Source organism: Somniosus microcephalus, chromosome 3 (genome assembly GCF_052327205.1).
Source record: "Somniosus microcephalus isolate GS21.2 chromosome 3, FLI_Smic_1.0, whole genome shotgun sequence".
Lineage (NCBI taxonomy): Eukaryota > Metazoa > Chordata > Chondrichthyes > Squaliformes > Somniosidae > Somniosus > Somniosus microcephalus.
In genome coordinates, this window is record NC_140989.1 from 202,221,031 (window position 1) to 202,237,205 (window position 16,175).

The window sequence follows — 16,175 nt, forward strand, 5'->3', positions numbered from 1 at the left end:
AGTTTCAGGTAACAGGATGGGGCCCATCAAGATATGGGCAGACAATTGAATGAACACTTAAACCCATTTACTGTACAAAGGAAGAACCGTTTAACAGCCATCAAGGGCAATCTCCAGACCGATCAATATGCGAACCGAGTTACGGTGACAAAGTAAAAGACATTATCAGCCAGGAAGGCCAGTTAAGCTATCACCGGCTCCCGTTACAAGACATAGCGCCCCTGCAGAGATTTCTGCCCGCCAAAAATATTACAAAGACTGGACTATGATCTGGCGGGAGATAAGACTGTCCCAAAAGAGTATAATTATGGATTTGAAAGTCCATCAAAACACAACACACACACTGGAGGCAATGCTTCACCTTGACGGCTACGCTTCATTCGTAGGACGATTCACTTCTTCGGTACAATTCGTAACTTCGGTGACGACGAGAAGACTTTGGCTGGGAAGCCAGCTCGGCCAGGCAAGGCTCGACTACGACGGGAAGACGAAGGATTGTAGGGGGTTTCTCTTGCTCGTTCTGGTCTCCTGCCAGGTTTCGTGCAATAATTACCCTTGAGTGGTTCGACCCACTCCCCCTACGGTTCTAGACCTTGGACTTAGATGCAGAGAACAGTAGTGCAGAGAAAGAACTCAATAGACCAGGTTAAATAGCACGAAATGGATGCTTTTATTTTTAAACAGTTTGAAGCATTACAAAATACATGTCATAGGCACAGATTAAAGTTACTACAATCATACACAAATTTATGAACTTAACTCTATGGAAATGGGGAACACACGGCACATCGAAAAGGGGGAAACACATTACGATTACCCTTAACTCCCTCCCCTATACCTAAACTAAGTTTCGACCTGGGGAACTTGGGATCATGCTCACCACTCTCAAAATCGCGAAAAAGGGGGTTCGCAGCCTTTTGGCACCGCTTTCCGTCGTCACGTGGATTTGGAAGCTTCTGGCGCAGTCGATATTTTCTCTCCCTCGAGGCGGTGGGGTAGACACGGCCTTGATGAGCGCTCGTCAAGGTTGAGATCCACTATTTGGGTTCATGGAGCAGACTTAGATGCAGGCTGCTGAAGAAGTGCATGCACATGGGAGAATCTTTTGGCCTGGATCGCCGGTCCTCCAGAGGGTTTCTTCTCCGTCGGCCTGGGTCGTCGATGATCTCCCGACCTCAGTACCTGGGCCACCCTCGTCGTCTTCTAGTCGTGGCCGAGCCTTGTTTGGCTGAACACCGACCACGTTGTCTTTTCACCGAAACCGTCCGCCTTTAAAAAGACGAAAACGTTTTCATCAATTCTGCATCTGCCGAAGTGGAAGAGGCGCCGATCCTGGCACCGTCCGTCCTTCGTTCGTTCCTTGTAGGAGAAGTCCTTGAAGAAAAGTCAAGTTCGAAGTTGTTCCGAGTAGAAGCGAAGTAACGTAGAAGTCGAAGAAGTAGTCCCGTAGATGGACTTTCAATCCATAGTTATACTCTTTTGGGACAGTCTTATCTCCCGCCAAATCATAGTCCTGTCTTTGTATTAATTTTGGCGGGCAGAAATCTCTGCAGGGGCGCTTTGTCTTGTAACGGAGCCGGTGATAACTTAAACTGGCCTTCCTGGCCGATAATGTCTTTTAATGTCTTTTTCATTGTCACCGCGGCTCGGTTCGCATATTGATCGGTCCGGAGATTTTCCTTGATGGCTGCTAAACGGTTTTTCCTTTGTACAATAAATGGGTATAAGTGTTTTTGCATTGTCCGCCCATATCTTGATGGGCCCCATCCTGTACTTAGAATCCATTGAATATGTATGCTGTTTCTCTGAGTTTCAGTTCCCAGATACTGGCTTTCGCGGGCTTACTGTCTTCAATCCACAAGCCTGTCTGGCTTGCAGTAACAGAAATAAAATGGTTCAGAAACTGATCACGGGGCCTGGCGGCCATTTTGTATGCCCTTTTATCAAAGGTTTTCCTGTGCAAGCTTACTTTGGTCAATAAACAGTCTTATTTTATCCAGTTTTCTTGCGTGATTTTTGCTGAAAATTTCGAATCTTACAGGCCCCCCGTGATACTGATAGCTTGCTTAAAGTATCAATAATCCTTGGTGAGCAAATTTTCCCTGATTCCCCACATCCAAACATTCCTGGCACTTAACTATCTATGACCCTCACGACACATGCAGTTCCCATTTCCGAAGAAAACGAAAATTACCTTTTGCACATTTGGACAATCATAGACAGCATATCTTAAACTATAGCACATTCACCTGTCAGATGTGCAGGGGTTGATACCCTCTTGCGCCATCTGCATACACCTTTTATTAATCCAATAAACTTAAGAACGACTAATAACATAACAATACTTATTTCCTTATAACCCAAAACAAACACAAAAAGAAAACGCGAATGGTCAAAAAGAGAAAAATTTTAAAATGGAGGGACGCTTAATCTTATACTAGCAGCTTAAAGTGGGGTGTCTTCTTCCCCCATTCGCACATAGCGTTCTCTCCATTCGCCCGCGTTCTCGTGCCTCTGGAGGCGTTTGCCTCTCTTGCAATGCACGAAGAGCAAAAATATCACAATTAAAACCTGACACACTACTAGGATATGGGATGCTATTCTAATCCAGGCTGGGACTTCTATGTTGGTGAACAAGTCCCACCATGGTGGGACGGTTATGTCCAATATGTCTTTTCCTATCTCTAAAGTCTTCTGCTCCAGTGTGTAGAAATGTTTCTGTGAAACTATAACGGCTTTTAAAATCTTAGTGAGGTGTTCGGGAAGAGGGGGAATGACATAACCGAAATGCGCGACAAATCGTTGTAAGTCTGTGAAATTCTCTTTGATAGTGATGTGTACAGTGGAGGGCGCAGGAATGGGGACAATTCGTTGTTGTGCCACTTGAACCTCGGCCCTGGGTTTGAAACAGAAACTGCTATCACCGATCGAACACCACTCGTGTTGTCCGTATCGGTACTGAGGCGCTGCAGTGGTGACGCAGTATGTCCCACCCCCGATATATGCTACCTGCGGGGGCACATGGTCCTCTGCCATTGCCTCCATGGTGCAATTTACCGGCTTCGCGCTAGCAGTTCTGAACCCGCACTGTGGTTTCAAAAAGGCATTCAAGTGCTGGGGACACAGGATGATGTGTGCTCCCCGGCTCCGACACCCCGAGAGGTCGGTGCCTGTCATTGTACGCTCCCATCTGATGACGTAAGGCGGGACCACTGCATAACGAATGTGTGCGCCCCCCTGAATGACTCCAATGTTCTCTACTCTGTATACCGGGGCGGGCTTTGCTGCGGGACCCAACACCGGCATTCTTACTACTATTCCCATGATAGTGTGATTCGAATGTCCGCAGTCCACTGGGACTGGGTATGCCTTTGCGGCTAGTCTGAGCTGGCACGGGCTTAATGCATTCTCAAAAGGGTGGAGCGCTTGCAAGTGCTTGTTGCTGATCCAGGACGGGACCAAACCCTGTTTTAAATCCTCAAGATTACTGCGGCCCTCGCCCAGTAACCACGCCCCGTACAGCACACAGGCCTCGTTTTGCGCAGCTTGATCGGACGCATTCCGATCCTCCTTAATGAGCGCATTTACCGTTCTCGCGTGTTTCTCCAGCTCAGCAATTATATCCTTAAAGTGTAGTGTCATGGCCTGGTCCTCATGTAACTCAGAACCCACTACCTTGTTTTCGTCTGTCAGTATGTTTCTTAACTGGGCTTTTAAACCGTTGATCTGTGTCTGCAGCTCCACGTTATCTAGAGCGTTGATGACAGATGTCCCGGTATTAAAAGCAGTGAATATGTCATTTACAGTACCCCTTCTTTGCCTCCCGACTCGATCCAAAACTTCTGGTGGTGTGGTGTATAATTTGTCTCTGTCGATGTCGGCAAAGTCAAATTCGTAAAATTGTCTAAACATACGGGTTAACAGGACCTGGTATAATTGTTCCGTTTCTTTGGGACACCACTCCGGCAGTCGTACCTCAGTGAGATTTAAAATCACTGAGGCCACCGCGTAGTGTACCCCTTGGTACAGCACCTGACCGGTGGGTACCAATACTAAACCGTTCCCGGGTCCCTTGGTGGTGGTTGGGCACCCTCCTTTCTGGGCTAGTGCTACCGGAAGCGTGGGCAGGGGCTTGCGTGGGCGGGTGATGAGTTCAGTGGCGTTTACCGGGATAGGGGAGTATGGGGCTCCGCACGCTCGAGTGCTAACATCCCATCTCATCCCCTTCCCTTCATCCTGCCACTGCCTCTGGAAGAAGATGGATACGCCTTTGGGGCAGACGTGTCTCGAACCCCACATACAGACATATATTCCTTCATCTGGTTCCCACCATTTGTCCCAACACACACGTAATTGTCCGTGAGTCCCCATAATAGTCCGATGGGTATTATTACCCAGTCGCTCCCACTCGACCGTAGAGTTTCTCATGTCCTTTCCCAGCTTTCATAGCCACCACCATCGCCTTAGTGGTATGTTCCCATTGCACACCAGACAAATCCTCTTTCCCACGGTAACGCTGACTCTGGGTGCAAGGATCCTCACCCGAGGGCACGTTAACGAAGTCTCTTGGTAGGCGAAACCGAAATGGCTGGAATATTCCGTAGAATTCGTTCCCAGCCAACCTGGCCATCTCCCTTGGTGGAAGTAGGTGGCGGTTTCCTCAACCTCTCGCTCCCCTGTCCCATCCGTTGCGATGGGGGCCGTGTCCCCGGAGCACCCGAAAATGATGACGTCCTTGGTGCGGCCTCGGTAGGCCCACCCGCACCCGATCGCCACGAACGCGATGAGAATCTTTTCCATCATATCCCAGGTTTCTGTAACCAATAAAATGATGTAGCCAGGCTCCCAATAGGTGCTGGCCTAATTAACTGGATGCGCGGGTTCCTGGACCCCGCTCCCAAACAAACACACATATCGGGCAGACTTTGAAAATTGTACTTTTAACACATCTTAACGCTATATACATTTCCTTAAATTATCGCCATAATTACCTAACTTAACTTATGTACAGCGCCGCCCTCCGCGGGGCGGCTTGCCTAATCCCTGTGAGGTCTGTCGTGCGCCACACCCTGCGGTGGGGCTGCATTGATCTTTGGCTTTGATCCCCCGCAGCCTGTCGCTGCTGAACGGGGATCATGCCTTCCTGGGGCTGCTCTAAACCGTGGTTGGGAAAGATGGGGAGAATCTGGCCAAAATTTTCTGGGCTGGGGCGCTCGAGCCGACCTACGAGGGGCTGCTTTGGGTTGGGCTCCCGGGGCCGATGGACCAGGGGTTGGGACTGTCACCGTCACAGCCTGTGGTTCCTCCACAGCTGCCGGCTCCAGCTCCCCTCCCTCAGGCTCCGCACCCCCGGGGTCGGGATCTGTGGCTTCTGACTCCACCTCACCTGTCCCTACAGGTAGTGAGTCTCCGCCCCCATTCCCTACCTCCCCCAAGCTTGAGTCGAGGGCGGGATCGTCGTCCTCTGACTCTTCCTCCTCCGGGATTGGGTCTAAAGCGAGGTTGAGCTGTTCGGGCTCTCTCCTGCCAAAACCCCATTCGAAAGATGAGACCTCCCACTCCAATGGGATGGCCTCTCCCTTCACGCAGGCTACAGTTCCAGCCTGTGTGGTCTGTGACTCTGTTACAGGCTGAGGATCTTTGTTCTTGTGATGAAATATTCCATTCATCACTGCCTGTGACTGTGGTCGGTTTCAGTGTCATTTCCCTTCCCCCAGTCCTCATTGTATTGTTTATTGGAATGTGCTGGAATGTGCTGTGTGTAGGGCTCCGCCCATACCTGGCCCCTTTTGTAAGCTAGCTCAGTCTGGCCTCAGTCTCCAGAAGGAAGATATCTCTCTCTCTTACGTGTTACTTTCTAAGTTAATAAAAACCTTATTTTGTTTCGCTAACATCGGGTCTCGGAATTATTGAGGCACGTCAATTTTATTAACTTATTTTTCAACACTATGGATCAACTCCTGAAACCCGAACGTTTGGATTTGGATCAACATGCTCCGGACGCATCAGCACGCTTCGGACACTGGTTTGAGTGTATGGAATTCTTCCTGGACAATTCCGCAGCCGTCAAAGACGCTACGGACGCTGCGAGGATGAGACTCGGAATTCTGCGGAATTGGGTAAGCCACCGGGTTTACCCCCTCATCCAAGACGCCGATACGCACCTGGCCGCCTGCGACATCTTAAAGGCACATTACCAGCAGCCTACGAATGAGGTGTATGCTGGGCATCTGCTCGCTACTCGCGCACAGCGACCTGGGGAATCGGTGGAGGAGTTCCTAAGCACCCTGAAAATGCTTGGCAAAGACTGCAAGTGCCGAGATGTAAAAGCCGCAGTGTACACTGACGAGCTTGTTCGCGATGCCTTTATCACAGGCCTCAGCTCCACTTACATCCGGCAAAGACTGCTGGAAAAAACGGGGTTGGACCTGAAACAGGCTGCGGACACCGCGCGATCCCTGGATGTGGCCCAGAGAAACTCGGACGCCTACTCTTCAGCCCGCGCCGTCCACGCCGCCACGTGTGCACCGAGGGCACCGCCATCTTGGAAGGCATCTTCCCCGCCCGGCAGCCCGACAACGGCGGGGCCCCGCTCTCCCCCCAGAAGCCCTACGACAGCCGCGACGCGTCAGGGACCCAACTGCAACTTCTGCGGGCAGCCAAAACACACCAGAAACCTGTGCCCGGCGAAAGGCACCACCTGCTTTAAGTGCGGTAAGAAGGGGCACTTCGGGAAGGTGTGCAGAGGGAACCCCGCCAGAAAACCAACCGCCGGAAAACCCGCCACCGCCGCGTGTGCGCCGTGGGAGCGGCCATCTTGGATGCCATCGTGCCCGACCTCGTGGGGTCCGCCATCTTATGAGCAGACAGCGTGGACGCCATCTTGTATCGATCAGGGCCCTACAGTGGCATCGGTCACAGTGGACCAGACCAGGCCGCACCCGCTATCCAAATCAATGGTGGACATCGAGGTAAACGGGTGCCGGGTTAAATGTTTAATTGACAGTGGAAGCACAGAGAGTTTCATCCACCCTGAACTGGCACAACAACTCTCCCTAAAGGTGGTCCCTGCTCAGGGTACCATCTCTATGGCTGATAAAACCCAGACATCGACCATTCTGGGTTACTGCACGGTACAATTGGGCGTTAACGGAACTGTATACGATAATTTTAAAGTATTAATCATGAAGAACCTATGTGCGAGCGTGATCTTGGGCCTGGATTTCCAGTGCAACCACCAAAGCATCACGCTCAAGTACGGTGGGTCCCAGCCGCCCCTCACAGTGTGCGGTCTGGCTACCCTGAAGGTAAAGCCGCCTTCGCTATTCGCGAACCTTACCCCTAACTGCCGGCCAATAGCGACCAAAAGCAGGAGGTACAGCTGGGAGGACAGGCGGTTTATCGCGACCGAGGTAGACAGGCTCCTGAAAGAGCGCATTATTGAACGCAGCAACAGCCCGTGGCACGCCCAAGTGGTAGGGGTAAGGGGTAGCGAGAAGAAACGGATGGTGATCGACTATAGTCAAACGATCAACAGGTACACCCAACTAGACGCCTACCCGCTACCCCGCATATCAGAAATGGTGAACCAAATCGCCCAATACCGGGTGTTCTCCACCATCGACCTCAAGTCAGCGTACCACCAGCTCCCTATCAGACCAGAGGACCGCCCGTACACCGCCTTCGAGGCGAACGGACGCCTCTACCAATTCCTCAGAGTCCTCTTTGGGGTGACGAATGGGGTCTCGGTCTTTCAGAGGGAGATGGACTGCATGGTCGATGACCACCACTTGCAGGCAACCTTCCCCTACCTCGACAACGTCACCATCTGCGGCCACAATCAGCAGGATCACGACTCGAACCTCGAGAGGTTCCTGGAAACCGCACAAAAACTCAACCTCACCTACAACGAGGACAAGTGCGTTTTCAACACCAAGCGCCTCTGCATACTAGGCAGCGTGGTGGAGAATGGAGAAATCGGACCAGACCCCGACCGATTGCGCCCCCTACGGGAGCTGCCCCTGCCCAACACTCCCAAAGCCCTGAAAAGGTGCCTGGGGTTATTTTCTTATTATTCCCAATGAGTCCCCAACTACTCCGACAAAGCCCGCCCCCTCTTGAAAGCATCCTCTTTTCCGCTCTCTGCTGAGGCCCACGCCGCCTTCAAAAGCATTAAGCAGGATATTGAGCGGGCCACGCTACAGGCAGTGGACGAGAACACTCCATTTCAAGTGGAAAGTGATGCGTCTGACTTCGCCTTGGCGGCCACCCTCAACCAGGCGGGGCGGCCCGTAGCTTTCTTCTCGAGGACCCTCCAAGGGCCCGAGATCAGACACTCCTCCGTGGAAAAGGAGGCCCAAGCCATCGTGGAGGCAGTGCGCCACTGGCGCCACTACCTAGCCGGCAAACGCTTCACCCTACTTACCGACCAGCGGTCGGTAGCGTTTATGTTCAATAATAAACAGAGGGGGAAGATTAAAAATGATAAGATTCTTAGGTGGCGGATCGAGCTCTCCACCTTCGAGTACGACATCATTTACCGGCCAGGGGCCCTTAACGAATCCCCTGATGCCCTCTCACGAGGGATGTGTGCCAGCGCCACCGGGGACCGGCTACAGACCCTCCACAACGACCTCTGCCACCCAGGGGTCACGCGGCTGTTCCACTTCATAAAGTCCCGTAACTTACCCTACTCGATTGAGGAAGTTCGGTCTCTGACCAGGAACTGCCGCACTTGCGCTGAGTGCAAGCCTCGGTTCTACCGCCCAGATAGAGCCCACTTAATCAAAGCTACACGGCCCTTTGAGCGGCTCAGCTTAGATTTCAAGGGCCCCCTCCCGTCCGTCGACCGCAATGTTTACTTCCTGAACATTGTGGACGAATACTCCCGTTTCCCATTCGCCTTCCCCTGCCCAGACATGACCAGCGCCACAGTCATTAAATGCCTCAACAGCCTGTTCTGCCTGTTCGGTATGCCGAGCTACATCCATACGGATAGGGGGGCGTCCTTCATGAGTGAAGAGCTACGCCAGTACATGCTGTCCAAGGGGATCGCCACGAGCCGTACCACCAGCTACAACCCCCGGGGTAATGGCCAAGTGGAGCGAGAGAACGGGACAGTATGGAAAGCAGTCACTCTAGCTCTAAGGACCAAGGGCCTCCCTATCTCCCGCTGGCAGGAAGTCCTCTCGGATGTGCTCCATTCGATACGGTCGCTATTGTGTACGGCCACTAATGCCACGCCTCATGAACGAATGCTTGTCTTTCCCCGGAAATCCACCTCAGGCGTATCCATGCCGTCATGGCTCTCCACCCCAGGTCCGGTACTCGTGCGAAGGCATGTGAGGGGCCACAAGACGGACCCTCTCGTGGAGCCAGTACACCTACTCCACGCCAACCCCCAATACGCATATGTCCGGCACGCCGACGGAAGGGAGGACACCGTGTCCATAAAAGACGTCGCCCCAGCCGGCATTGACAACAACCACGGCAATAGCAGCAACGACGATCACAGCAACTCTTACCCACCCACTATTCTTTCATCACCCCCGGAAGAACATCGACCAACGGCACCCCCACCAACTACCCCTTCAACAACCCTGGCGGCACCCCCGGCAGAGACCCAGGAGGCTACCGGGGACACCCAACCGACACCCGCGGCACCACAACAGCCACGTCGGTCGCAGAGGACTATCAAACCCCCGAACAGACTAAATCTATAGAAGGGGTGAATGTGATGAAATATTCCATTCATCACTGCCTGTGACTGTGGTCGGTTTCAGTGTCATTTCCCTTCCCCCAGTCCTCATTGTATTGTTTATTGGAATGTGCTGGAATGTGCTGTGTGTAGGGCTCCGCCCATACCTGGCCCCTTTTGTAAGCTAGCTCAGTCTGGCCTCAGTCTCCAGAAGGAAGATATCTCTCTCTCTTACGTGTTACTTTCTAAGTTAATAAAAGCCTTATTTTGTTTCGCTAACATCGGGTCTCGGAATTATTGAGGCACATCAGTTCTCAGACCTGGTCCCCTTTGATGGCCCTTGTGCACCCGGTTTAAACAGTTTACACTGGTTGATGTGAAACCATTTGGTACGTCGGGGCATCTTCACTGCATAAACCATGGGGCTGGCCTTGTCCACAATGCTGTAAGGCCCCATGTACAGTGGTTCAAAACTCCCTACCCTGGCATAGTTTCGGACCATGACCTGGTCTCCGACTACCCACTCTTGTTGTTTCCGAGGTTCCAACAACAGTTTATTTCCCTGGTGCTGTCTTCCCATGTTCCCAGCCGCCTGCCCATAAATCTGTCTCAGGCGCTCCAAAAGGGTTTGGGCGAATTTATCCCGTTTCACCTCTCGGAGCTGGCCCTCAGTGAGCACCGGGGCTAGTACATGGGTGGGTGTTTGCATGATCCTTCCAGTCATTAATTCGTGCTGGGAATACCCCGTACTTTTGGACTGGCTGGCTCGGATCCCCATGAGGACTAAAGGCAGGACCTCCGCCCATTTCTGGGGCGAGCCCATTGTCTCTTTCCTCAGCTTTTCCTTGAGGGTCCGATTCATACGCTCAACAATCCCGGATGACTGGGGATTGTATGTTACGTGCCACTTCCCCTCAATGCCCAAGAGCATGAGGGCGTTCTGCATTACTTGACCGGTGAACTGACTCCCTTGGTCGGACTCTACAAAACGGGGAAGTCCCCACCGTGAGAACACTTCCCGAATCAAGATTTTAGCAGTACCCAGTGCCGTAGCTGTTCTGCATGGGAAAGCCTCTACCCATTTGGTGAACACATCTACCAGGACAAGGCAGTACTTATAGCCTCCCTGGGCGGCGGGCAGGGGCCCTATGTAGTCGACCTGAATCGACTGCCATGGTCCCTCTACCCTCCTGATGTGCCCCATGGGCACCTTCCTTTTGTGGGGGTCTGGGTTGTTAGCAGCGCACACAAGACAGCTTGTGTAGAACTTGCGGACATCGTCCCGAAGTCCCGGCCACCATCCCGCCTGCTCTACCCGTTGCCAGGTGACCTCAGGCCCGGGGTGCCCCACTCCTGGACCCTCGTGGGCCAGTTGCAGGAATTCCCTCCGGTGCTGCTGCGGCACAACCCACTGCTCCTCTCGGAACAACATACCTTCTTTGACTGTGAGGGCTGCCGCACTGTACGGACCCTCTACCTGCTTGCCTTCTGTGATGGCTTTTAGGACTGCTTTTAGGGCGGGATCCAGGGTTTGGACGGTCTTTAGGTCTGGGGGCGGTGTCACCCCTGTGTTCCCTGGAATTCCCTCCCTGCCTTGGATCGCCGCCACGGGTCCGGGTTCATAGGGGTCCCAGAGAATGCTGTTGCGGGCCCCCTCCCTGGCTAGCGCATCCGCCTGCTGGTTGCCCTGGCTGCGGGGCTCTGTGGTGGAGTGAGCCTTCACCTTATGGATGAAAGCCTCGCCTTCCTCACCCACAGCTGCTAGGATTTTTTCCAGCAAGGGCTTAACTGTTAAAGGCCGCCCGTCCGCGGAGGTGTATCCGCGTCGGGACCAGATGGCGAGGTACTCTGTACACGAATTGCATGTGAACATGCTGTCTGAGCAAATCGTGTATGGGGTTGGGAAAATCTCGGGGTGGGTAACCACGTACGCCACCGCGGACAGTTCAGCCTGCTGTGCGCTCATAGTGCTGGGGAGCTTAATTGCCAGGGCAATGTTTGCCGCAGGGTCATAAACTCCACACCCTGTGAGTCGTTCATCAGCAGGTACCGTGCTAGAACCGTCTACGTAGATTTCGCGGCCTGTGGGGTGTATCCCGGCCCGTAAACCTATGTTGACCTCCCATACCTCTTCTACGGAACATCGATGGGCTGTCCCGGGATATACCATATTGGCTGCGAGCCTTGGCGCGCAGAGGCCTTTAACTTTGAGATCCATCTAGGAAAGGAGGAGGGTCCAGCGCGCAATCCGAGCGCTGCTTACGGTCCCATCCTTAATCCTTCCATCCAGAAGCATCTTTGTGGGGGTGTGATGGGTGAGGAGCGTGATGGGAGAGGTTCCCGTGAAGATCACTGATCTGTTCACAGCCCAATGCGTGGCCAGGAGATGCCGTTCGCAATTGGAGAAACTCCTCTCTACATCCGTGAGCACCCTGGAGGAATAAACTACTGGTCTCAGCTTGCCGTGCCCCTCCTGGAGCAACACTGCGCTCAGGCTGCCCCCACTAGCGGCTACCTCCAGGAAGAGCTCCTCTCCCCCATCTATGGCCCCTAGGGCTGGCGCGGTCTGCAGATCTCTTTTCAGCTTCTCGAATGCTGCCTGGCACCCCTCATCCCAAGACCACTCGACTCCCTTGTGTAAGAGTCGAAGTAGCGGGGCTGCTGTGGCAGCATGGTCCTCGATGAAATCTCTGCAGTAGCCGGTCAATCTCAAAAAGGACCTTACACCCGTTACTGTGTTGGGAATCGGCAGATCTTGTATTGATTCCCTTCTGGCCTTATCTATGGCTCTTTCCCCAGCGCGGATGGCCAGACCTAGGAATTTGACTTCCTGCTGGCCGATCTGGGCTTTCTTCGGGTTTACTTTGAAACCCTTCCTTTCTAACAGTTCCAACAATTCGGCTAATAGTGGGCCGTGCTCCTCCCTGGTGTCCGTGAACAGGAGTAAGTCGTCCACATACTGTACTATCTGGTTGGGCTGGCTAAACTCTTTTAAACTCCCCGCCATGCATTGATGGAAAATGCTGGGGCTGTTGTGAAAACCCTGTGGCAAGCAGTTCCAAGTGTACTGTTGCCCTTTGAAAGTAAAGGCAAACTTGTATTGATCCTCCCACCGCAGCGGGATGGACCAGAAACCGTTCGAGATGTCCAGCACCGTGAACGTGGTCGCCGATGCTGGAATGCTCCCTATTAGGTCTGCAACTGCTGCTACCGTAGGCGCGCAGGCTGGGATGTTACTATTGAGGACTCTGTAGTCCACCGTGGCTCTCCAGGAATTGTCCGGCTTCTTTACCGGCCATAATGGGGAGTTCACGTGAGTGGCTATCGTTCTCAATACGCCCTGCTGCACCAATGAAGATATTGCTGTCTCCATGTCGGGTTCTGCCTCCTTGGGGAAATTATACTGCTTTTGGGGTCGGATCATGGGGTCCCCGTCTACGCTGACTTCAAACCCAGTGACTCTCCCACAGTCGTGCTTGTGGGTGGCAAACGCGGTCAGATTTTCCGACACACACGCCTGCAAGTCCGTTGGGACGTTCGCTACCATGAGCTCGAGATCGTAACCTCCTGATGGCCTCATGGTACATAGGGCCCCCTTTTCTTCCTTCCCTGGGATAACGACTACCTTACCTAAACCGCTCTCGGCTCCCCAGAGACAGTGATTTCTCAGGTCCACGAGGATCCAGTGTTCCACCAAGAAATCAGCCCTGAGGATGCCTTTTCCACCCCCCTCCTTCCACTTTAATAGGATGCACGTCCAGGTGGTGTGGAGTGCTCCCAATTGAATGGAGAGCGGGATGGAGTACGCGCCAGCCTGTTCTCTGCCTGTGAAACCCGCTACTGAGTATGGAGCCTGGGCGGACAGAGGTGAGGCGAAAGGTTTATCTGTGTGGATCACGGTACACGAAGCTCCCGTATCCAACAGGTAACTACCCTTTTGCCTTTCCACCTCCATCTCCACCACAGGTCTTCTCCAGGTGTCATAGCGGAGCGGACACAAGTAGGCGGGCTGCGCGGGCGTCAGTCATTTAGGTGCTTCGGCTGGGGTCTCGGGAGCGATAGGGCTGTTGGCGACCGCTACCTTCCCCTGCCAGGTCATCAGAGACTGCATAGCCTCCAAGACTGACTCGATCGCAGCGGGATCCACAACTGCACCACCCCCTTTGGTTGGGGCGGGGGCCACGGTCGGGTTCTGGACCGGTGTTGGGGCAGCGGTCTGCACTTGTGCTTGTGCTGGTGCTGGGTAAATGATCGGACCGTGGGCGACTTGGGGTTGGGCTCGATCTTGGGCTGCGGCGAACGCTCTCTCTCTCTTATCCTTCCATGGATTCCTACAGTCCTTGCGCCAATGACCCTCCTTCCCACACCCGTAACAACTGCTGTTGGCTTGGGGAGGGCGATTTCCCTCCTGACGCCATTCCCTTTTAGCAGAGGCTGCGGGCCTCACCTCATGCACCTTTCCTTTCACAACAGGCGTTTTCTTGCCCTTGTTGTTCCTATAACTGATCGTTAGCTGGTCTAGTACTAGATCCTCCGTGGAGCGGGCGTTAGTGGGGTCAAACCATGCTTTGGCCTGCTCCCTTACTACTGGCAAGCAACCTGCCACCAGGCATCGAAGCCAATGAGCTTTCTGTTCACCATCCAGCCCGGCCCGGGCCGGCCCGCCCGGGCAGCTGCGCCGATACACTGGCCACAACCTGTCGGCGAAAACCCGTGGGGGTTCTCCCTCTAGCTGCACTGTCTTTTCTAAACGGAGGAACGGAGTTCCGTCCCCCTCTCCCATGATCTCCAGAATCTCATCCCGTAGCAACTCATAGTCCCTGTGCCCTCTCTTGCTCTCGTCAGGGAGACACTGGAGGAGCGAACTGTCCAGGGAGAACAGCAGCATTTTAGACTGTTCAACCCCGTCGCAGTCATTGACTGCTGCGGTCTGCTCCACGTCCCTGAAATGCACGGAGGGATCTCCTGACTCGGAGAGTTTTGGGATGTGACTTATCATTTCTCTTAGCTGTCGTGCGCTATGGGGCATTACGATCTGACTCTCAAGGGGTCCGTCATCGCCATTCGCTTCATTTGGACCGAGCCTCCGGTGTCTCATTGGACACATCGGCGCCGGCCCTGGCTCTACTATCTGGGGTTGCTCTACCTCAGAACTCTCTTCCTCTACCGTCTCCGTCTCCTGTCCCGGAGTCCAAGACTCCTCATAAGCAGGAGGCACAGAGGGTTCGGGAGTTGGTACCCCAACTGCCTCTTGTGGGATCGGTCTTTTGGATTCCTTGGCTAGCAATAGCTGATTCGCTGGTGGATTTATGAGACACACCAACCCGTTTGCCTTGGCTAGGGCCGTTCTTAGGTCCTCTTGCTCCCGGCGGCAAGCGCTGTGGTCGGTGCTCTCAGATCTATCCTCCATGGCCATCTTATATGCTGCCCTGGCTCCCAGAAGTTTTTCCTCTTGGGCCTCTATTTGCTTAGCTAGACGGAAACACCTCTCTCTCATTCTACCTTCACTGGCCTTGGCTTCAATGACCTGACATTTTATATATTCTACCCGGGTCTCGTGGCAGCGAATTATGGAGTGGCGTTCCTGATTCAGCGCGTTAAGTGCTTCAATCAGTTGCTGACCTCCCGCAACCTTCTCCTCTACGTCTTTAAGCAAGCCGTTGATCTGGGCTGTCTGTGCTGCAACGACCTGGTCCAAAAGCTGGACTTGCTTTTTGTAGCACATCAGCCAGACCGCCTTCTCTACAGATTTCTTATGCTCTTTACCCGCTGTCCACTTGATGGCTGCGTCTAGCGGGCGCCTATCTCTCAACAGGTCAGATATCCACTGCTTTGTGAGGTTAACTTTTCCAAAAACATAATCGGCTATTCTTTCATCCATCACATCTCGTTTATTCAGACCTTGAACTAACACACTACTTTCCTGCTGCCAAGGTCCTGCCGCGGTCGCCATTTCTGTAGGGGGCTTCTCTTGCTCGTTCTGGTCTCCTGCCAGGTTTCATGCAATAATTACCCTTGAGTGGTTCGACCCACTCCCCCTACGGTTCTAGACCTTGGACTTAGATGCAGAGAACAGTAGTGCAGAGAAAGAACTCAATAGACCAGGTTAAATAGCACGAAATGGATGCTTTTATTTTTAAACAGTTTGAAGCATTACAAAATACATGTCATAGGCACAGATTAAAGTTACTACAATCATACACAAATTTATGAACTTAACTCTATGGAAATGGGGAACACACGGCACATCGAAAAGGGGGAAACACATTACGATTACCCTTAACTCCCTCCCCTATACCTAAACTAAGTTTCGACCTGGGGAACTTGGGATCATGCTCACCACTCTCAAAATCGCGAAAAAGGGGGTTCGCAGCCTTTTGGCACCGCTTTCCGTCGTCACGTGGATTTGGAAGCTTCTGGCGCAGTCGATATTTTCTCTCCCTCAAGGCGGTGGGGTAGACACGGCCTTGATGAGCGC